The sequence below is a fragment of the Protopterus annectens genome, chromosome 4.part0, assembly GCF_019279795.1.
Source record: "Protopterus annectens isolate FY-2018-M chromosome 4.part0, PAN1.0, whole genome shotgun sequence".
Lineage (NCBI taxonomy): Eukaryota > Metazoa > Chordata > Ceratodontiformes > Protopteridae > Protopterus > Protopterus annectens.
In genome coordinates, this window is record NC_056733.1 from 1,091,883,985 (window position 1) to 1,091,907,049 (window position 23,065).

Here is a 23,065-nt window from a genome sequence, read left to right on the forward strand (position 1 = left end):
TGGTTAGCAAAGTACATATGCATGCATGATATATGTTTCAAATGTGAGCCACACTGCTAAAGTCTGACAGTTAGTATTGAGTCTCTGGAATACATCTGCTACTTAACAGCCTCTGTGGTGGCATGTGTTAATGCAGTTAATGCAGTAAAACATTCCTTTTTGGGGACAGATGGTACTGTGTTAGAATACAACTGAATGTAATACTTTTAACTACTTTTGTATTACATTTGGTGCGTATTGGTGCACAATGTGCAGCATCGAGAAATAATGCATTAAAGAAAACAAATAGAGAAGACAGGACAGTGGTGAAAAGGGGATACTAAAGTCTGACAGTTAGTACTGAGTCTCTGGAATACACATACTACTTAACTGACTCTGTAGTGGCATGTATTAATGCAGTTAATGTAGTGATACATTCCGTTTTGGGTCCAGATGGTACTGGGTTCAAATACAACTGAATCTAACACTTTTAAGTACTTTCATATTACAGTTGCTGTGCATTGGTGTGTGATGGACATCACTGCACAATATTGCATTAGAGAAAAGAACTGGGGAGCAAGCAGGGGGAAGAACAAATGGAAAGCAATGCAGGAATGTGCAAGAGGGAGGTCGGAAAGAACCATAGCTAACCATTTCTTCAACAGTAAAAGCTGATAATATATGCAGAATATTAGTTGTATTTAGACTGTCACCTCCAGAGAGAAGGGTGACTACAACACAATCATGTTGTACAGTGAATTGGACCAAACCAAGTGTGTCAAGAAGACATGTTTGTGAAATGGAAAGCTATGTATGGGAAGATTTTATTCTCATGGGACAGGTGTCCCTTTTTTTAATTTGAGAGAGAGAGGAATGTTGGGGAAGGGACATTGGTATGTCTGGGTTTGGTTAGTTGGATAGGTAAGGAAGCAATTGCAGACAGATAAGACAAGCAAGACAAGACACAGCAAAAGTGACAGACACAAGAGGTCGGTGGACACCATGGATGGGGCGAGGGTATGAGAATCAAGTCCTCACCCACTGGACTGCCATCACTGTCACCTCACTCCACCTCTGGAAGAAGCACTCAACATCTCCTTCTTTTCCTCTTGGTGCTACATAAAATGAGGGAGAGCAGCATCTCCATCCGGCATAAGTATGCACCAATAGTGCGCAGCACAACCCTATGCACATTCCTGGCAATTCAGCACACATAATAAACTTACCACCTCTGCCACTGTTCCCAGAGGGAAACACTGGACTATCCTCCAGGACAGGACTGCCTGAGGGGGGTTGGCTCCCAGATGTGCTGGGCAATGGTGCCCGGGCTGGTGGAGTAGGGGCAAGATGATCATTTGGAGCAGGCCTACCCTGTTGTGCAGTGCAACATTTCATGGCGCGGTACACATGGATGGCATGAATATATTTTGATGACACATAGTAATATAAAACAACAACAAAAAAGAGAGAGATGAGGGTTGGGGTGAAAGAAAAAAACAGATAAGAATAGTACCCTCAGTGGTGAAGCGGTAGCATTGTTGCCTCACAGCAAGAGGGTCTCCGATTCGATTCTCAGCTGGGTTGCCTTCTGTGTGGAGTCTGCATGTCCTCCCTGCATTTGTGTGGGTTTCCTCTGGTGCTCCAGTTTCCTCCCACGTTACAAAGACATGCGTCTGGAGCATTTCTCCCCGGCCCTCTGCTGAAAATTGGCTTTGTTCCAAGTCAGACTTTCCCGGTTAACAAAATGTTAAATAAATAAATAAATGATAAATATTTAAGATACAATGCATTAATACAATTATTTGACTCTATTATCTTAACCTTTACTCTTAGGACTACCAACCCTAACAGATAACTTATGTTTAAGAGTATCAGTTTCTAAGAGATGCACACTATATTACAGATTGTAGCAAGTACTCCTTTACATGCACATATATTGCACATATGTGTGCTCAAACTATACAGATTACAGTTTACAGTAAAGCATGCGTGTCACTGGTATAGAACTTATATTTTAAATCTTTAAGTTACACATAATTGAAGGATTAACATTATTGTATAGGTGGGAAGTGTGGTATTTGAATCCATCACCTCTGACTAAAGTCTAATATTGTACTCTTGGTTTGTGCTACAGACTAATGCATGCATACTTTCGTTTGCAGCTGTGTTATGCATGCTCAATTTGATATAACTGTATAAAATACCAAACAGGCTATTTTTAACTTTTAATGCTACAATAACATTACTCTTTTGCTGCATGCATACCACATGTCTTGCTCATCCTTGCCAAACTATCAGCATGGGTCCTAACATTGCACTTCCTTTCCATGACAGCTGTGGAATAAAACAGAACAAAACACCATTATGAATACCAGTCCTGCCTATATTCAGCTTTTAAGCCTTATAAGTACTCTCTGTAGTTGCTACTTGCAAATCTGTGGCATGTGCTCCATTCTATATTCCTCAATATAAGCATCCCTCTTCCTCTGATGTAGGTCACTAAAGTGGTGCCTACATTGGTCACCAGTGTACAGGATACCGGTGGCACTGAATACAGCATGGGCCAAACTATCACAAGCTTCTGATTTATACTGGTGGCCAGAACAGTCTCCCTGCAGTAACCTGTCACTGTCACTAGGAGTACAATAAAAATCTTGGACTCCAGGACACCCCATCTCTGTGCCCTAAAATTCACACCCTCTCCACAAATGCCTGCCATGTCTACCACTGATCAAGAGCAATGGAGACTGAAGGTTTCCCACCAATTCCAGTTATCACATTTATTGGGAATGTGTACACTGTCTGAAAATGCTGCAAATTGCTTACCATTGTGCAAACACAGTACTTTGGGGTGCGCACTGCCGAGCAACGTGTTTGCGAGATGGTAATCAGTGTGCAACAGTGGCAAGCAATATAATTTCTAGGGTATTTGATGTACAGGCAGTTGTGTATGAGTGTTTGACAAATGTGAAGGCCATGGCAGTCCAGAGAGAGAAGAAATGTATTACAGGAATATAGTACACACTATACCAACAGTCATACTTTTGATAATAAAGATATAATGCATGGATAAATAAATAAATGACTGACACAATACTAGTGTCTCAGCTCTCATACATATAATTAATATCAGCTACACTACTTCAAGTGTTATAAGTGAGAGTGACTATAATGGGAAGTGGAACAACATTAAAAGTGTATGGAACATGCTGTATTTGAACCCAGGACCATATGCACAACAGTCCTACACTTAAACCTGTTACCATAAGAAGGCTGAGAAAACATTTGTCTATTTTGCAGTTCATCACTATAAACTGCAATATCACAACAGTAAAACAAAGGTTGCACACCCTGTACTAGGACCCAGTACCATCTGTACTCCAGCCCTACATTTACACTTGCTGCCACAGGATTAGTTACATGACATTCCCTATCTTACTATTAATTAAGTTCTTACTGTAACCGCAGCTCAGCATCACTTAGCGGGTTTGCTCAATGCCCAATAGTATAAAATAAATAAATGCATTTGGTTTCTATTTTTGGCTGTCTGGGTCCTGTTTGCTTCCTGGGTGGACAAGTTTGCTCACTGCTACACTTCATGCTCACCAGATAAACACAGCCAAACCTGTCTTTCATTTTTATCCATTCCCCAGTTTGTATTAAGTAGCGTAGTGTGCAAACACTGGAAAAAAGAGAGAGAAGAGGATTCAAATCCAGTACCATCTGGTCCCAAAAAGGAAAGTATCAATGCATTAACACCTACAGCCGCAGAGTCACTCAAGTAGCAGATGTTTTTCATAGATTCAGTACGAACGGTCAAACTTTAGCAATGCAGCTCACATTTAACAGGTGTATGTCACATGTGTATACACTTGCAAACCATTGTATAATGGAAAACTTCATATTATTAAGTATTACTGCTGTTTTATTGTCCATTTCTTGTGTTTGATATAACGTTACATGTGGAACATTAAAAAATAAAGGCCCTATATCACACTCTGCCACATATTTACAATACAGCCATGTGGTGCTCCCCCCAAGCATGGCAAACCTGATGTCTCATTACTTTTTCCACACTTATATCACCTACACTACAGAAAGTAATATTAAATGTTGTGTTATATGCAATGCACATCAATCTGGTAACATGCAGAACTACAACTATTGACCCATAAGCAGCCTTATATCCAAGGCTAGAGAAGGGATCAACATGGACCTTATCCACAAGGACATAGGTGACCTTCAACACACTTCAGTCAACCCATGCTGTGTTTGTCAAGGATAGATCTTGCCTACTGAACCTGATGGATTTCTTTGATACTGACCCCAAAGACCTAGTTGAATGATAACAGAACATACTGCTTATGTTCAGTTATCCAAGGCCTTTGGCAATATCCCCCCATTCATGCCTCATAATGAAAATGCCCCATCTGGGAATTAAGCCATACAGTACTAGCTGGATAGCCAATTGGCTCACCAACAGAACACACACTGTCAAAGTTGGGGACTGCACTCTCCCACTAGCCACTTACCAATGGAATACCCCAAGAATATGTGCTGGGCTCTCAAATGTGTGGAAACTACTTCCATGAAGCACAGGCAATGGTAGATTGTCTGTGGTTTACCACATTTGCAGATGACTGTTAATAGGATGCACTCAAATAGATTCCCCCAGTGATGTAACACATTACAGAAGGGGCAGACAGAGACAAATAACTGGTTCCAAACTCACAGACTAATCTTTACAACAAACAATGCCTCATTGTCCCCTTTGGCAATGAAGTACCCCTCCTAATTATGATATACATAGCAACACTCTCAGCTCAAACACAGTGTTGTGAGACTTGTAAACACATGTTCAAAGCAATCTACACCTCTATCACTATGTGTCCATAGTGTTGAGACACACATTCTGCATTGCACCCTCATACATGTGGACATCACATCCAAGACCAGGGAGGTCGTACCTCTGCTGTACTCCACCCTTATCAAACCACTAATTGAGTACAAGCTTCCCTTCTGTCTGTACCTAAACAGGCAACTGTGGCAACTGGAGAAAAACTAGAGGTTTGTGACTGGGAGACTGCAAGTCCTCCAAACAACACATACATGGAAAGACTACAAGATCTGTCACTGTACTCAGTATCCTACACGTTGCTAAGAGGTGACCTATGCCTGACATACAGAGAAGTCTCAGACCATACCCTACTGGAAATGCTGGACATCTGCAAATCAAATGGGACAGGAATAACTTGGCCCAATGTTCTCAACCTAGCCTGCGTGGGGAGACAGATATATTCAACAGCAGCTCACGTGCCTCTGTAATAGGCTTCCACTGCATGTGAAACAGTGTTCCTCAATGACCCTGCTCAAGTGCAAACTTCACTACTGTTTGGATGATTGTAAAGTCACCTTTGGGATGGCACCTATGTTCCTTATAAACAGACACAGTTGTTCCTGATAACAAAATCTATCTGCTTACAATGACCATCTAAATATGCTTAATAAGGGTACTTGTGTTTTTTCACAGCTAGGCTTATATGCCCTCATGTATACTGACAACCATGTACTCCTAAAACTTATAAACATAATAAGTGTTAGACGCAACTATACAATTAATCTAGAATAAATGCTCTCTCTCCCTGTCTCTCAGGTAACAACAAACCAGATATCAAACAGGTTGTCAGTACACACACTTCACTTACTCAACAAACCAAGTGCACAGCACATAACCCCACATACACAGATGTACTCATTAGATACTTATCAAAAGAGCAGAGACCTTCCAAATGCAAATCTTCTGCACACATTATAGTCCCAATGGAACCCACTACACATAAAAACAAACACAACAGTGTGTCACGCATTAAGGCTAAATCCCTGAAAACCAATGTCTTGGTCATAGCTGAATCCATACTGAGACACAGAGATCGCCCCCTCACCAGGATGTACAAGTAGAACATTAAGGTCAGCTGCCTGTCAGGTTCCAGGATCTGGAAAGTCATGCATGTATTCAAGTCTCTCAGCAACAAGTACAGTGACTTGAGATGTACCTCACTGGACTATATGAAGAGAGATATGACTGAGTTCTCAGATTAAGTGTCCCAGACAGGTATGTCCATAGCCCTAAGAAGCATTCTGGCTTTAGCCAGAATGATGCCTCAATACAAACAAAATAACTATTCCTTCAACATTTTACTTAGCTACTGGTGTACTGGTGTCAGTCCAGTGGGATCCAGTATTTCGCACCCTGGGATGATATGGTCAACAGACCACTCTCCTTTGCCAGGGATGGTCTTCATCTGTCACCTCTTGCCTTTCAGTTACTAGCCAAGGTTCTTGCCTCCCCGATAGTGCCTTTTTTAGGCAATGTCATAAGAACAACATTCCTGACGTAAAAAGACAAACTCAAGGTTATGCTGCTTAATGCTAGGAGTGTAAATCATAAACTGCACTCAACAGAGGCACTACTTACTTGGGAAGATGTCGATGTTTGTGCAGAGACATGGTTTAAGGCTGCATAAAGTACTCCAGCCATGAAAGGCTATAATGCCTTCCATGTGTTCAGGCCACAGAATGAACATGAAAGGACCAAAGGAGGAAGTGTATCCATCTTCATAAAAGACAACATCATACATTCCGGCCCCAAAATCCGGACAACACCAAGAAAGGAGGGGGGGTGTCCATATTCATAAAGGACACCCACACCTCAAGGTTGGTGGCAACGCACGATGCATCGGAGACCATCCAGGTGCAATTAACCATAGGCAAGACTGCTCTGCAATTTGTAGCATGTTACAGGCCACCCTCTCAAACTCAGGAACCTCACATGGCCTTCCTGAAAACATTGGAGGGGATAAATGTATCTCCAAACACCATCATACTAGGTGACTTCAACTACCCTAATATAGACTGGGAACACTACTCAAGCCCGAACACTCTAACCCAAAGATTCCTGGAGTTCATAAACTCAAATGCCATGGAACAACTAGTCACCATCCCCACAAGAGGTGAAAACATACTTGATCTCATCATCACGAACATGGGATCAAAATGTTCAACACCGCCAGTATACCCCTCACTGGTGAGATCAGATCATAAACTAATCTCGCTGGAGGTCCTCATCCCGCCCCCACCTGAAACTTAAAAGACCACAGTGAAAAACTTCTCAAAAGCCGATTTCACACTTCTAAAAACTAGTGTGGTCTCCTTTAAGGCCCCTGAGCCAGTGGTAAACATTACTCAAACCACTGAATCACTTACAAATGCCTTCTACCAGCACCTACAGGACTGCATGGATCAGGCAATCCCAAACAAAACTAAGACTCTCTGTACCAAAGGCAAGCGTCCAGTCTGGTGGACCCCAGCCATAAACAAGGTCTACAACAAAAGGAGGAAGCTACTACAAGATAGAGCAAAATCCTTGAAAGGTAAGACACCTTTGATCATTATAAGTAAAAACTAAGAGCTCTCATAAAATCATCCAAGGCAAATTTTGAGAGAAAAATCGCCAAGGACTCTAAAGACAATCATAAGGCCTTCTTTAGCTATGTTAGAAACCTAGGAGGAAACTCCCGGATATGCTCAGAATTAGTTCAAAATGATGTGAAAATTACTGAACCTACACACATTGCTAACATACTGGCTGACAGGTTCAGTGGAAACTTCTCCCCCCCCTCCCCCCCAAAAGGAGAGATATCAATACCAGAGGCTTGTAGCCCCAAACATCTCCAACGCCCAGGTGAGAACTGCCCTCACTAAGGCAAAAACACAGCATCCATGGGACCGGATGGTGTCCCCGGCTGTGTGCTTCATGAACTCAACGAGGAATTAAACCCACAGTTAGGACAGCTGTTTAATCTTAGCCTCACCTCAGGATACGTAGCCAAGGAGTGGCGCCTGGCGACTGTGGTCCCACTTCATAAGGCGGTGCCTCCACAGACCCTGGAAATTACCGCCCGTTAGCTTGACAAGCCTTATCTGCAAAGCCATGGAGAGGATCATAATGGAACTCATAAATAAAGACATAGGGAACTTGCAGACTTTGGATCCAACCCAGTTTGGCTTTGTCAAAGGCAGATCCTGCCTCTTAAACTTGGTTGACTTTTTGAGACAGTCACCAAGGCCATTGATGAGGAAAGGCAGTCCATACAGCCTACCTCGACCTGGCAAAGGCCTTCACACAATACCCCACTCAGGTATCATCGAAAAACTCATCAGCTTGAATGTAAACCCATACATCACAAGATGGGTTGCAAACTGGCTAGCGACAGAACCCACAGGGTCAGAGTTGCTGGAGCCATGTCAGACTCAAAGCCTGTCACAAGTGGTGTCCCACAGGGCTCAGTCCTGGGTCCACTCTTGTTCGGCATCTACTTTTCTGAAGTACAAGCAAACACAGGAGGGTTATGGCTGACAAAGTTTGCAGATGACTGCAAACTGGGCCATAGTCGAAAACACATCTGACACAGATATCCTCCAGAAGGGCCTCACAGAAACGGATAACTGGTGCCAGAGCCATGGCCTGAAGTTAAACGCCAAAAATGCATAGTCATACCCTTCGGGAAAAACAAGGTTACCCCTAGCTACCATATAGGTGACAATCCACTGAGCACAGAAAAAGTCATCAGGGATCTGGGGACCCAAGTTGACAGTAGTCTTTCATTTGACACTCATGTTGCTAAAGTAGTTAGGAAAACCTTCTATATCGCCCACCTGATCATGAAGGGATTCACATCTAGATCAAGGGAGGTCATCGTCCCCCTGTACTCATCACTCATTAGACCTATGATTGAGTACAATGCCCCATTCGGAATGTATCTGACCAGACACCTGATGCAGCTTGAAAGGCCCCAAACGTTCCTCACCAAAAGGATAAAGGGTCTCAAAAATATGTCTTATGCTGCCCGACTGAAAGAACTCCAGCTTTATTCAGTCTCATACCGCTTGCTCAGAGGTGACCCGTGCCTGACATATAAGGCCATGTCAAACCCAGATTTGATGAATATGCTTCACCTCAAAAAATCTAGATCCCTCAGAACCACAAGGGCGGGAGACTTAAACCTTTACACGGTTATAAATAGAACGTGCTGGAGGGACAGATTCATCACCCAGAGACTCCCTATGCTGTGGAACAAAATCCCGGTACATGTGAGGCAGAGCACCTCGCTGGCCTTGTTCAAGAGGAATCTTGACCAATGGATGGGAGATCGCAGATATACCCCAGGGATTACTTCAGTGTCACTGCTTGACAGAGGCACAGAAAAATGATAGGCATAGTTTTTATTCAAACTAAAGGGGTGGCGAAAGCCACATAACTATGGGCTAGGCTTATAAATGCCCTTGGGCAGATAGCCTAGTATGAACCTATGAACCTATGAACCTAAATACACCTCAAGACTGGTTAAGCAGCAAGACTCCCTAGAGTCACTCCAAGTCCAACTAACTGTAGGAAAGACCCCCCTCCATGTCATTCTCAGTGCCTTCCTGGATGTACTTGAGTCATTCATCATACAGCCAAACACGCTAGCCATGGGTGACTTTATCATAGGTTCATAGGTTCACAGGTTGGTACTAGGCTATCGGCCCTAGGATCTATGCAAGCCTAGCCATAACAATTCCCTGGATATTTCTTCCCGCAATATTTACTTCTCTGGACCCCTGTCTAGCAGGGTGACTGACATGATCCCCAGGGTGAATTTGCTATCTCCAATACAATCATTAAGGTTCCTTTTGAAGAGGGCCAATGAGGCGCTCTGCTTGACATGTATGGGCAGTCTATTCCAGATTATGGGGAGTCTCTGGGTCAGGAACCTATCCCTCCAGCATGTTTTGTTCATTGTGATGACAAGGTTTAGATCCCTGGAGCATGTGGCTTTGAGGGATTGGGATTTCTTTAAGTGGAGCATGTCCAACAGCTCAGGGTTTGACATGGCCTTGTATGTTAAGCAAAGACCACCTTGGAGTAGACAATATGCCACAGAGTATAGCTGGAGTTTTTTAGACGGTCAACATATGGCATCTGCTTTAGGCCTGTGATTCTTTTACTGAGGTATTTCTGTGGCCTTTCCAGCTGTTGCAGATGTCTTGTGAGGTACATACCAAATGGGGCATCATACTCTACCAAATGGGGCATCATACTCTATAATGGGTCTAATGAGGGATGAGTACAGTGGGACAATGACGTCCTTTTTTCTGAATGAAAAGACCTTAGTGATGAGGTGTGCCACATAGAAGGATTTCCTGACTGTTGTGGTGATGTGGTTATCGAAAGTGAGACCACTGTCCACCTGTGTCCCTAAGTCTCTCATCACACTTTCAATGTTTAGTGTCCTGCCACCTATGTGGTAATTCATTGGTACATGTTTTTTTCCAAAGAGGATAACTATACATTTCTTGGCATTAAGCTTGAGCCCATGGCTCTGGCACCAGGCATCTGTTTCTGTAAGGCCCTTTTGTAGAATATCCACATCATTTGGGGATTCAATAATGGCTCCCAGTTTGCAGTCTTCTAGGAACTTTGTTAGCCAGTTGGCCTGTACTTCAGAGAAGTAGATGGCAAACAAGAGTGGTCCCAGGACTGAAACCTGAGGTACTCCACTTGTCACTTGTCTAGAGCTGGATTTGGAGTCGGCTACTTTTACAGTCTAGGTTCTGTCAGTATGCCAGTTGGCAACACATCGAGTGATGTAGGGATTTATGCCCAGCTTAGTAAGTTTATCTATGATTCCAGAGTGGGGATTGTGTTGAAGGCCTTGGGGAGGTCCAGATAGGCTGTGTGGACTGCCTTACCCTCGTCCACAGCTCTGAAGACTGATTTGAAGAAGTCAATCAGATTCAGGAGACATGATCGGCCCTTCCCAAACCCAAACTGGGTGGGGTCCAGTGTTTGAAGGTTGCCAATATCTTTGTTTATAAGTTCCATGATAATGTGTTCCATGCCCTTGCAGATCAGGCTTGTCAGACTGATTGGACGGTAGTTCCCAGGATCCAAGGTGTATCCCCCCTTGTGGAGTGGGATAACTGTAGCTGTGCACCACTCAGTGGGCATGAAGCCTGAGGTGAAGCATGATTAAACATGACACTTAGGTGAGGTGCCAGTTCATTTTGTAGTTCATGTAGTACACAGGCTGGGATGTCATCTGGTCCCATGGATGCTGTATTCTTAGCTTTGGAGAGTGCGGTTTCTACCTGCGTGGCCGTGATTACTGGAATTTGGCAATCTTTTGGTATTGAGATGGGCCCTTTAGGGGGTGAGAGGGGGGGTGACGGCACTAAATTGATCTGCCAGGATATTGGCAATATCCTTGGGATCAGTAAATTCAATGACATTCTGTTGTAGCTCAGAGCAGATCTGAGCATTGCCATTTAGATTCTTGACATAACTATAGAATGCCTTGTGGTTGTCTTTGGAATCTTTGGCAATTTTATTTTCGTAACTAGCTTTTGAGGCTTTTATGAGGGATCTCAGCTTCTTACTGAGGCTGGTGAGGGAGTTTTTTGCATCCTGGGATTTTCCTCTTTTCTGCAACAGTTTCTTCCTTCTGTTGTATAGTTTGTTTATAGCAGGGGACCACCAGATTGGCTTCCTTTTTTTGGAGAAGAGAATCTTGGTTCTATTTGGGATGGCACGATTCATGCACGAGTGGATGTGCTCGTACAGTGCCTTAGTGTAGGATTCTGCATTCGAACTTTCAGATCCTGTCTGCGTGGGTGTCGTGAAGTTTGTCACTTCTGACTTCAGTAGCATGAAGTTGGCTTTGGAGAAGTTTTTTAAGGAGGTTTCCTTACTGGGGGGTGGGGGTGGGATGTGGATGTCAAGGGTGATTTGCTTATTTGCAGACCTGACCAATGAGGGGGTGACCACTGGTGTGGAATATCTATCTCCCATGTTGGTAATGACCAGGTCTAGGATATTGGAGCACCTGGTGGGACAATGGATTAGTTGATGCAGAGCATTGGAATTTATGAATTCCAAGAACCGTTGGGAAAAGGAGTTGGTACCCGAGTAGTTTTCCCAGTTAATGGCAGGGTAGTTGAAATCACCCAATATTAGGGTGTTGGGTTGTATCTTAATATTTTCCAGTATGTTTAGAAAGGTATAGTGAGAATCTTGGGGCATGGTGGGGGATCTGTAGCAAGTTACAATTTGGATTGCAGTTTACCTAGTGTTAGTTGCACCTGGAGAATTTCAGATGTATTGTGTTGGGCAACTAGTCTGGAGGTGTGAATATCCTTGGTGAATATGGACACTCCTCCACCTTTAGTGTTTCGGTCTTGGTTTTGTGGCCGAAATGTGTGGTAAGAGTTGTAGCCTGGTATTGCAGGGGTGCTCTCTGGAGCCTTGAACCAGGTCTCAGTTACTGCACAGATATCGATGTTCTCCATTTTTAGGAGTGCCTCGAGAGAGTGCATTTTGAGGTTTAGACTTCTAGCATTGAGTAGCATTACCTTCAGATTTTGCATGCTTGTATCTGTTACGATGGTGATTTTATCCTTTGAACCTTGCCTAAAAAAGGCACTATAGAGGTGGTAAGAGCTTTAGCCAGTAACCTGAATCCCAGGGGTGACAGGTGCAGACCATCTCTGGCAAAGCATCGTGGTTTGTCGATCATGTCTTCCCAGGCAGACAAATACTGAATCCCCTCTGAATGACACCAGAAGCTTAGCCAATTGTTGAAGTCAATCATTTTGTCCTTATACTGTGGTATCATTCTGGGTGAAGGCGGGATGCTACTCAGGGCTAGTGTCATACCTGCCTGGGCCACATGGTCCAAGAGCTCTTCCATGTCTCTTTTCATGTAGTCCGGGGAGGTACGTCTCAAGTCATTCACTCCAGCATGGACAATGACAGAGTCGTACTTGTACTTGTTGTGGAGTGACTTGAGTGCATGCATTATGTGGGGGATCCTGGCACCCGACAGGCAGCTGACTATAATTTTCTCCTTGTTCAGCCTGGTGAGTGTGACATCAGTGTGCCTGACTACAGAGTCACCTATGACTAAAGTGTTGGGAACATTGTCTTGCCTTAGGGGCTGTTGTTGGGTGGCACACTGGTGCTGTGAGTTATGTGTCACTTTGGTTGTGACTGGTGTTTGTTTGCATTTCAGCTTCGGAGGTCCTTGTTGCTTGGGCAGGTTAATGTTAAGGGCCTCCACATGTGGGTTTAGTGTTGCTATGTGTGGGTGTTGATGGTGTGGGTTTTGAAGGGCTATGAGCTGATAGAGGTGTAGTGCAGGTGTTAACCTTCTCTTCTTGGCTGTCTAGCACAATCTTGGCCGGAGAGAGCTTTGCTTCCAGTTTAGCTATGTAAGTGCATCTCTCACAGGTTGTAGTGTTGGGTGGTAGGAGGAGAGGATTGTCTGTGTACATTAGGCAGTTGCCGCATTGCCCCAGTATGCCCAGATTCACCAGGTGGCCAGGAGAAATCACAGGAAGCTGACCCTTGGACATGCCTGTTTAGGTGCTTTTTTGTAAAGTTTAAGAGCTGTTTTCCCTTACCTTTGCAAGGTACTTTGCAGTTATAGGCTGTTTAGTGCTATGATTAATTTCTCCTTATTGACAAGGAGAGTTGAGTGCTTGTATCAGTTTCAGGCTTCCTAGTGCTTTCCAGCAGGTTCTAGAGCAAGTGCTAGTCACAGGGGTTCAGATTTTAGTGCTACTACTGAGAAACCAGCTAGTTCTTAGGAAAAATTTGAAGAGCAGACTTTCTGGCACCTGGAATAATTTATCTGTAGCCTCGCAGTGCTGCACGATGCGAAAAATGTGCAAACACATGTGGTGTTAAGCCAGAAAGTTGAAAGGGATAGAAGTCAGCCCAAAAAGGCTAATAAAATTACAATTTCAGAGCTGGAAACCACTCCTCTAGTGTTTGATAGGCAGTACAATGCTCACCACTCTCACTGGTAAGCAGTAGGACTTCCCTCCACCACAGCAAGATCTGGATAGCTCTGAACACAGAAAATAAAGTCCTGAGACAAGCAAAGCCTGGGATATGGACTGGCTAGGAAAGGTGGGAAACAAGCAAACAAGATAGTATTTCTTTTGTTGAAACAGGCTAAACAATGCAGGGCCTCCTACTTTTTGGAATCTATTTCTCACAAATTTCAGTGAAGGCAAGAACAGATGGCCTGTGGCTCACTAAGTTTACTGACTACAAACTATGTGCAATCATTGAATCCCCAAATGATGTCAACATACTATAAAATGGGCTTACATGCATAAATGATTGTTGCCAAAACCACAGACTTAAACTTAACCCAAACAATTGACTATTATCCCTTTTGACAAAGGAGAGGTCCCTGCAAATTACACTATTAATAACACTCCCCCTAAGTTCCAAACAAGAGTGAGAGATTTGGGAATGCAGGTTGATAGCAGCATCAGCTTTGATCATCATGTGCCCACAGTGGTAAGGAAGACATTTTACATTGCACACCTCATAAGTAAGGGCATAGTATCCAGGACTATGGATGTTATCAATCCACTGTACTCATCCCTCATCAGACCAGTAATAAAGTACATTGCTCCCTTTTCCATGTACCTCACCAAACACCTGCAGCAGCTGGCGAGACCTAAGAAGTTTCCAAACAAGAAAATCCAGGGACTTCAACACATGATCTACACGGACAAACTGAAGACCCTGTCATTATACTCTGCATCATTTAGACTGCTGTGAGGCAACTTTTGTCTGGCCTACAGAGCACTCTCGAACCCTGACTTAATGGAAATGCTGCACTTCTGCAAATCAAATGGGACAAGACTCACTCACTGTAGAGACCTTAACCTAGCCTGTGACATCAACAGGACATGCTGGAGAGACAGATATGTCTCCCAGAGATTGCCACTGTTATGAAACAAACTCCCAATTCATGTGAAACTGAGCTCCTCAGTGACCTTGTTTAGGCATAACTTAGACAACTGGATGGGAATTCGTAGATTTAACCTGGGAGTTTCACCTATGTCACGCTTAGACAGGGGCAACCAGTGCTGACCATGGATTCACAAATCTTGGTCTATAAGGGAACAATGGTACAACTTCTCTAGGCTTGAAAAGGCCCCATGGCCTTTAGCCTAGTAACCTCCTATGAACCTATAAACCTTAGGGCCATTACCGTAGTAGACTCATATGAACCTATGAACCTATGCAGGCCTGCCAACATCTTGTCTCACAGATGGCCTGCTGATGTCATGTACTCTAAGTTCAGCTGCAGTCTTGCAAAAAATTGTGCTGTGGTGCTTGCATTAAGTACTGTGTTCTGCAGTCTGTGTACCTAGATAGGTAGGGGTTCTATTCACACTGCAGTCAAGTGTGTGTGCTCTTGCTTGACATTACAGAGAGCCTTTTACCACAGCATGTGGGACACTGTTATTACCAAATTCTCAACAGACACTGCTGATGTCATCAGCTATATCAGATTTTTGGATATGCAGTCATCTTACCAGGGCATGGTCAGACTCTGGCCCGGAGGCCAGGCAGACATCACCACATCCTATTCCAAACAGATTATACTGATATGGCTTTTAATCTATCCACACACATCATGGCATGGTTTGTGGGCCCTGTGCTATCTTGCTGAGAAAGCTCTGTGGTCTCTCCTCCTGCTGCATGTGTCTGTTGAGGTACATGTAAAAGAGAGCATTACACTACATTACTGTTCTGATGAGGTTTGACTACAATGCTGTCATACAATCCTAAGGTCTGAATATGATAGTGTGACTTTTATGATGTGTACCATTCATCTGTCCTGGAGGATCATTAAAGAGAGAAGCTAGAAAGTAATGATACACATTGCAGTTTCTGATTTAACAACTGTTACAAGAGCATTCACTGTAATGTTGTGAAATTCTGATGCTATCAACTGTCTAACTTTCCAAGGTCAATATAAGTCAAAGGTACAATGAGCAGTTCAGCAACACAAATGCAGATATACTAAGCACCCTGACCATCAAACACAGTTTTTGTATCGCTGAATCCAAAAGTTAGAAAACAGGGATATGGCACAGTTATCATCGCTTGCACAGGGTGTTGTGTGTGGGTCATTACAGAGAGAGAATTTAGAAAGTAATGATACACACTGCATTTCTGACTTCACAACCTTTATGACAGCATTCACTATACAGTTGTGAAATTTTGATGCTATCAACTGTCTAACTTTCCAAGGCCAATACAAATCAAAGATACGATGAGCAGTTCAACAACAAAAATGCATATATACTAAGCACTAAGTCAGCTATGCACCCTGAACATCAGACATGGCGTTTATATCCCTGAATCCAAAATATAGAAAACAGGGATGTGGCACAGTTATCATCACTTGCACAGGGTTTTATGTGGGGGTCAGGAAGCCAAGGCTGACACAAAAGGTCAGTGAGTGTATGTGAGTAAAAAGGAGAAGAAGGCAGACATTGGAATAAAACAATAAATGGACAGTGAGACAAAATGAGTAACTGTTGTGTGTGTGTCTGAAGGTGAAACTGGTATGTGAGTGCCTGCATGAATATAGCCAAGCTCTGTGCTAGCTCAACATCTTGGTCTGTTCAGCAGGTGTGAGCAGTGCATGATAAAGGTGGCAGTTCATTGTTGTCCCTGAACACAACAACTGGCTCTGCTAAAAGTTGCACTGGCATGTCCATGCCCAAGGTCAGATAAGTACTGCTACCTGAATGTGACTGATGTCTGGTGGATGACCTCCCTTCACAGGGATGCCCAGGACCATGACCCCATGGTCTGCCATGTCTGGGTGTGCACAGTACACTTACTGATGGAGCAGTGGAAGTACTGCCACTATGAGAGTGTGGCTGGGCATGGCCACACTGGCTGACAGCAGATGATGTGACTGACCTACACCCATGAGGATACCATACCCCTCCCAGCAGACATTCCATCACAGGCACTGCTCTTTCCATGACAGACACCCTTTGGTCCATTACAGACACTCCTCATTCCAATGTGCTGTTCATCCAATCCAGTGAATCAGCAACACAGTGGAGGCAATCATGCATGTCAGACTGTGCAACATCCACAACCCTGAGCATCTGTCTGCAGCATCTATGGGAATGTGCCTGTGCCTCCATGATGGCCCTAAAAATATGCTGAGTGGCACAGGATGTGACACCTGCACCAGGTGAAGAAGGGACAGCAGGCCCCCACCAAGCACCCCTATCAATCCTCCTTTGTGGCACCTCACCCACACTTTGGCAATTGCCAGACTCAACAGGCACTGAAACTGCATTAGCCACACTTCTCTGATCAATGTCCTCACCCTCCATCTGTCCAATATCTGTGTGCTCAGTGGAATGGGTAGGCATAGGCCTACTGGCTGTGTCCAATGGAAATACAGTGGATGGCTGTATATCAACCTCTGTGTCAGATTCAACCGCTGCATTCCCTTGATTTGCCTCAGTTTGGCCACCTTCATCATCAGAGTCTGCTGATACAGTGACACAGGGCTCACACTCCCACTGTCATAATCACCTGTGATAAAAAGCAAGAAACACAGGAATACATTCATATCTGCACTACTATAGTGCAATATATGCAAACAAATTAACAGTGCTGCCACTGTTATAGTTAGACAGCAATACGCATAACAGGCCTGAGATCAACATCACACACTACAATATTTCTTTAAATTGCTCAGCAGTACTGACATAAAAATATTTGGACTACCATCTGCAGAAGACACTGTGCTGTAGTCCAGACAGTTCTGGAAGAAGTTAAGCAAGAGGTAAGGGCAATATCATCACAATTAACAGTAACACGGGGTAATACACTTACCCCTTTATATGCGCATTAAGTCGACTTTCAACAAGAATGTGGCTGACAACTCCAGCTTAAGCTTATAACTGTAGCAATCTTCAATCCCCCCAAAAAAGACTTGTGACACAGAATTAACTTATTAATTTCAATTGTTTTACTACACAACAGTATTCAATTGTTGAGATATCAAAGCTTACCTGGAAGCTCCTCCTGGGACGTGCTTGCTGTCTCACAAGGTGTTGTGCCCACATCCAGTACATGCTGTTCTGCACTCTCCTGGGAGCTGCCTAGATCTATGATATTGGCCAGGAACTATTCATTGGGGGTTAGTGGTGGTTTCCTAGCAAGCCCTCCTTGGTAGCCATTTGGTCATGATCCATTGCAGCTGCTCTCCTCCATGCAATTGTGATCATGTCAGTGGTCCTGTGATGCACTGTTTGTATGTTCTGCCATGGCCACCCATGGCACTGAGGTCCTGCACAATCTGCTGCCATACTCATGCCCTATGTGCCATAGCCCTTCATTCCATTTCCAGGAGAAAAGCATCATGTTACTAAAACCTATCTACAATAATTGATTTTCTGCAGTAGTGAAGGGTGGGTCTCCATGGATTGACATGCCTGAGTGGCATACTTGTAGGTGTCATAAAGACAACAGAAGTATAATACACATAAGCATCACATAACTACAAAACTACAAGTTATGTACTTACCATAATGTTCCATGTTTGTAGTCCAACTCGACGTAATTCTTGCTGGTTGGGTTCGGAGCCGATCCTCGGTTCTGACTTGGCCGAATACTAAAGCTAGAGAGCTTTCAGTGGCTCGAGGCTATTCCCTATCCCATGATGCCCCAGGTTACATACCCAGATCTTGTTTGCAAGCCAGCAAGAAGCACCTTATCTTTTATATGTATAGAACATATATACATAAAATATATATATACATATTTGCAAATCACTATAATTCAGTCAAGGAAGAGGCTAAAAGTTATCATATCTCTACAGGCAGATAATTTTTGTCCACCAGTTCCTCCAGGAATGGGAGAGATGGACAACAAACATGGAACGTTATGGTAAGTACATAACTTCTAGATGTTATGTAGTCCATCTCGCCGTAATTCTTGCTGGTTGGGACAGCGTCCCTAGCACCTAAACCTTAGGGTGGCTCAGGAAAAAAGATTTTTCAGTACGTTGATCCAAAGGAAGCCCTATTCTGGGAGGCCAAGTCCACTTTGTAGTGAATGATAAAGGTGTGAGGCTTCGCCCATGTAGCAGCTGCACAAATCGAATCTAAGGGAAACCTTGCTTGGAAGGCAGATGAAGCTGAGACTGACCTAGTGGAATGACCTTTTATCTTCCCAGGTAATTGAATGTCATTCTTTTGGTATGACAGGATGATACAATCTATAAGCCATTTAGACAAGGTCACCTTAGAGGCTGGTAATCCTGCCTTCTTATCAGAGAAAGAGACAAAAAGTTTGTCTGACTTTCTAATGTCCTTCGTTCTATGCAAGTTGTGATGATTGGGGAGAGATGGACGAAGGCTGCCAGCCTAGTCAAATAGAATTTGATATATAATTCTGGCATTTGTAAATAAATGTAAAATACAGGCATGTTTTCTTGAGTGGAAAAGAATACTGTGAAATGTGGAACTGCAAAATATGTGACAACATTGCACTCTACTGGCCCAGTGAAGCATGTTGTGACCTTTACATGTTAGAATTCGGCTCCAGTGCATCTGGATGAAGGTTTCATGCCCATTGTTTTAAGGCTAAAGTTTATGACCAGACTTTACATGTGGAAGGTGCTTTATTGCTCTGGATTCTGCTAAAGTGTATATGTGAAATGCCTTTTATTGCTGTAAGTTTCTGAGCAGGTGTTAGATTGCTAAATAATGCAGTTTGTTTGCCTGGGAAAACCTAAGTGTCAACATGATGTAATTTGGGAGGGACCCAGCAGACATGTTTGTTGGTAATGTTTAAATACTATTTCTCACAAGAGACTTAAAGCATTTTGATCTTGATATCCAACTTATCAGCACTCTGCCTTATGCTCACATGTAAGTTTTAGCACTGTGATTTCTTGTAGGAATAGTTAAAGCTAGCAAAGATTAATTAGGTATTTTTTCTTTTAAATCAGACCTGTCCTACTGTATTATTTTAAGTTTCTGTGTGATCTCTGAACTCTTAGATATCTCTGTGGTGTAGTAGTTTTGTCTTGTGTTTTAATTATTGATTATTAAATATTTTTAAAACCTTCTACCTGTGGCTGGTTTATGTACAGATAAATTATGCTTTAGAGTGCATTATATATTTATAGAGTTTACTGTCTAAGCCCTTCCAATAAGCCTAGACTGAATAGTCACATTACCATTGGATAATAATGTTGCACAGTAATAATTGAACATCCTTTTAAGGGTCTTTTAGTAGCTGATATTATTAGCTGGGTGGTGGCAGGGATTACTACCGTATGGTCTGGGTAAAGGGGCACAGCTGGAGAATCTGTGTCAGCCTTTCCCAAGAGTGTCTGTGAAGTTGTATAAATACTTATCTCAAAGTGTGTGTGTGTGTGTGTGTGTGTGTGTGTGTGTGTGTGTGTGTGTGTGTGTGTGTGTGTATATGTGTGTTATGTCAGCTACTTGGGCAGGGACATGAAGCACTGGTTGGACAGAGAGGGTACTGGAGGTTTTAGCTTGGCCAGCTAGGCTGAGACCTGGACTCTATAGCTATGCCAGTGGGGAGTCTTATTGGGGACCTGGTGAGCAAGGGAGCAACCAGCCCCAGACGGACTGTGATCTCTGTGTGCACTTAAGGGAAATTGTACTTTACTGTGTGTATTGGTTATCCTTTTCTCTTTTAGGAGATGACCTCCCTGGTGTTGGTGGTGAGGATTGAGGCTCCTTGATTGCTGGGTCAGTGCACAGTCATCACATAGGTAAAAAGGCAACTGCCTGTGCACATCAAGCTGGTGTAGTCTATATTCTGCCTTGTTAGTGTAATTGGAGATAAAGACTGGCAATTCCATGGATTGGTTTATGTTGCTTTCTGAACAAACCTTTGGGAGGAAGGAGGGGTTAGTTCTGAGAGATACCCTGTCCTTATTAAATACAATATAATGCGGACGTACTGAAAGCGCTTGTAATTCTGAAACTCTTCTGGCCGATGTAATGGCAACGAGGAAGATGATTTTCCATGATAAATATTTCGAATCACAAGTAGAAGCAGGTTCATAAGGGTATGTAGTCAGAGAATTTAGAACCAAATTTAGATTCCAGGGTGTCATTGGTTCCTTAATCGGGGGGCTAAGTAGAAAAGTACCTTTGAGAAACGCCTTACATAATCTGTGAGACATAATGGGAACACCCATTTCACCTGTATGAAAATTGGAGATAGCAGCTAATTGTACCCTTATAGTAGCTGCCGCAGTGCCTTCTTCAAACAAATTTGAGAGAAACTCTAAAATTGCTAAAATAGGAGCAGTAAGAGGTTCGATATTTTGTTTAGCTGCCCAACATGAACACCTCTTCCATTTGTTAGAGTATAATTTCCTAGTGGAGGGTTTATGGGAAGAAGCTTGGATATGACTTACTGCTGGTGTGAAAGAATAACACCTGGCTAGTCATGGAATTGGAGCAGCCAAGCTGTCAACTTGAGGGTGTGGATGGACGGATGGAACTCTCCCGAAGTGTGGGTCAGAAGGTCCAAAATTGGATCCAGAATCCAAGGTTCCTCCAAGAGGTGGGTTTGTAGAAAGGGAAACCAAACCTGATGAGGCCAGTATGGAGCAATCTTGCTTCTTGACCACCTGGCTTTCTGTAACACCTTTGGAATGAGTGGAAAGGGGGAAAGGTGTAGAGTAATCCCGAGGGCCAATCATGAACCAGTGCATCCCTGGGTGGCTTCCCCTTTGGAGGAATTAGGGCAAAGTAGTTGCTGCATTTTGTATTCTTGGGGGTGGCGAAAAGGTCGCAGCAAGGCTGGCCCCATCTGCAGAAGATCATCTCTGCAATCTCTCTGTTCAGGGACCACTCGTGAGGTAACAGGAGAGCCCTGCTGAGTCTGCCTGCTATCACATTGGATTTCCCCGGGATGTGCGTTGCAATTAGAAAGCATTGAGAAGCAATCGCCCATTGCCAAACTCTTAATGCCTCTTGACATAGGGGGAAGATTTGGTTCCTCCTTGTTTGTTTATATACCACACTACCGACATGTTGTCTGTTTGAATTGCAATTGTTCCTAGAGGGAGAGAGTCCTGAAGTGCCTGCAATGCATAAAGCAACACTCTCATCTCTGGGATGTTGATATGCAGATGCTTCTTGTGGTCCTGCCATAAACCTTGAACTGCTCTTCCCAGATAATGACCCACCCACTTGATCTGGGAAGCATCCATGGTTAACACTGACTTTGGTTGGGGAAACACAAAGGGATGACCTAGATACAACTGGTCTGCCTGAAGCCACCAAGTTAAACCTCTCTTGCAAGACTCCATGATGTGTATGGGATGTGAAAGAGGAATATCTTACATTGATCACTGTGTGAATAAAAGCCACTGTATGAGTCTCATGTGTAATCGGGCTAAGGGCACCAGCAGAATGGCAGCAGCCATGGTTCACAAGGTCTGTAACACCTGTCTGGCCTGGGCTTTCTTTGTTGAAATCAAAGCTTTTACCTGTTGATGCAGGGAGTGGATTCAGTCTGGAGTGAGTCTTGTTGTCATGTCTCTTGAGTTTAATTCTGCACCTAAGAGGACAATATGTTGCGACGGTAACAAGGCAGATTTTTCTTTATTTATAGTGATGCCCAGTTTGTTGCAAACAAGAAGGGTTTCATCCCTGGCATGAGAAAGTAGATGCCTGGTGGAAGTGGTGAGGAGCCAGTCATCCAGATATGGAAACACTCTGAATCCCTGATGTCTCAGGTGAGCCGTGACCACTGCCATACATTTGGTGAACACTCTGGGGGCTGTAGTGAGGCCAAAGGGCAGGGTGTGAAATTGGTAGTGACTGGCTCCCAGCCAGAAGTGCAGATACCGTCTGGACTGCCTGTCCATTTTTATATGGTAGTATGCATCCTTGAGGTCAATACAGCACATCCAGTTGTCTTTCCCTATGAAAGGGAATATCAACTGCAGGGTTACCATCTGGAACTTTGTTTTCTTTACAGATTTGTTTAATCTGCTGAGATCTAGCATGGATCTCTAGTCCCCTGTCTTTTTTGGCTCTAAAAAGAACCTTGAGTAAATTCCGGATCCTATCTGGTCTGTGGGGACTTCTTGGATGACTCTTTTGTCTAGCAACGATTGAATCTCTAGAGTTGCCAAGTCCT